We start from the raw sequence: 2344 nt of genomic DNA on the forward strand, positions 1-2344 counted from the left end.
GGAGCAGAAGTGGTTGCGTGTTAAGATATTTGTTTCCGACCACATGGTTTCGGTTCGGGTTTTGTCCTACTGTCGTATATAAACTCGTTAGAGTTTTAACTGCAAAACATATGTATATATACACATACACACACACACACACACACACACACACACACACACACACACACACACATATATATATATATATATATATATATATGTATATATATACATACATGTCATTACGTTTCGGGTTCCGTCCCACTCCACGGCACCTTGGCCGGCTCGAGGCCGACCAGTACATTGTAAGCAATGAATTTGGTTAATGGTGACCGTGTGTACGCTAGTTGTATATGTATATATGCATACATGTATGTGTATAGATAGATAGATAGATAGATAGATAGATAGATAGATAGATAGATAGATAGATAGATAGATAGATAGATAGATAGACAGAAGTATGTGTACCTACGTGCTTATCCCCACCATCACTTGACGACCGGTGGTGGTTTGTTTACGTCACCACCGAGGCCACTTAGCGGTTCGGCAAAAGAACCCGATAGAATAAATACCAGACTTTAAAAAAAAGAATAATCACTGGCGTCGATTTATTTTACTAAACTTTTCAAACTATTGCCCCAGCATGGCCGCAGTCCAACAAATGAAAGTGTGAAAGATGAAAAGATAAAGACCTAAAGTGTCCAGACCATTTATCACATCGTATTGACGCAGATGTAAATATTAAAACATTTAGCATGAAGTTAATTGTCTGCGAAATATTAATCGTATTAACAATAACTCCTCTCAGACAATTGGACGTTTTGCTATTTGTTAAATTGCTTTTGTTTGATTTGTTTTTAATCGTGAGATTTACGACCGGACATTAATCATTAGTTTGTTGTGTCGTTAGTCCGTTGAATCAACAGGGTATTTTGATGGTAGCACGTGTCATTAGGGCCCCTTGTCATTAGAGAAGTGTTTGTTAGTCTAACGTGTGTAACTTATCTATATTGGGATTTGATTGTTCTGCTGTAACACTGCCGGTTCGTTAGAGTTTTAGCTATAAAATAGAACGATGCAGTTGATGTCAGGTTTGAAGACTTCTGGTTTAATACTTAATACTTGCAAGTAAAATGTGGACTGAAAGGATTTCTAAAAGACTATAATTTTGGAAACGAAGAACTGGGTGAATGTCTTTACGTGAGTGAGACTCAATGATAGTAACAAGACAAGAAAAAATTAGGCATGTTGGCCTTGGTGGTGGGATAAGACAAGCTAACTGAGATAATCAGAGATCGTGGAAATAGAGACAGATTATGGAGAGGAGAAACAAGAGTAAGTAATCATCTGTATAGCTTTTGGGCGTGATTCAGACTGTTTGTGTAGCAGCAGCATCACTGTTCCATACATGTACACAGTAGTTCAGTACCAGAATCACCACCTCATATAAGTGAGCATCGTTTCAGCTTTACTATTCAATAATTGTTGAATGGTACTTCAATGTGAGTACTATCGTCACTATTTCATACATATAAGCAGCGTTTCAATGTGTGTTCCAATACCACCGGCCTGTATGTGGGAATAGTACTTCAATATGAGTACCAGCATCATCATCCCACATATGTAAGCAGTACTTCAATGCGTGTAACCAAAATTAACATACCGTACATGTAATAGTACTTCAATATGAGTACAGGTGTCATTGTTCCATAACTGTGAGTACTCAGTACCTCAATGCGAATGCCACATCACCGGCTTATACATGGGAGCAGTACTTCAATTTAAGTAGCACTGTGACCACCCCATAAATATGAATGTGTATTCCAGTGCCATTGTTCCACATATGTGAGCAGTACTTCAATGTGAGTACCACCATCATCGTCTCATACATGTGAGGAGTACTCCAATTCATGTTCCAGCATTACTGTTTCATAACTATGAGTAGTACTTCAGTGCGTATTCCAACGTCATCTCGCCTTATATGTAAGCAGTATATCAATGTGAGTACCATTATCCCTGTTTCATTCTTGTGTACCTTACTTTAATGCAAATATTAGTATCACAACCCCGTACATGTGAGTAACATTTCAATGTGCGTTCAGTACCGCCGTCCCCTACATGTGAGCAGAACTTCAACATTGTAGGCGTAGGAGTGGCTATGTGGTAAGTAGCTTGCTTATCAACCACATGGTTCCGAGTTCAGTCCCACTGCGTGGCACCTTGGGCAAGTGTCTTCTACTATAGCCTCGGGCCGACCAAAGCCTTCTGAGTGGATTTGGTAGACGGAAACTGAAAGAAGCCCGTCAAATATATATATATATATATGTGTGTGTGTGTGTGTGTGTGTGTGTGTGTGTGT

Source organism: Octopus bimaculoides, chromosome 1 (genome assembly GCF_001194135.2).
Source record: "Octopus bimaculoides isolate UCB-OBI-ISO-001 chromosome 1, ASM119413v2, whole genome shotgun sequence".
Taxonomy (NCBI): domain Eukaryota; kingdom Metazoa; phylum Mollusca; class Cephalopoda; order Octopoda; family Octopodidae; genus Octopus; species Octopus bimaculoides.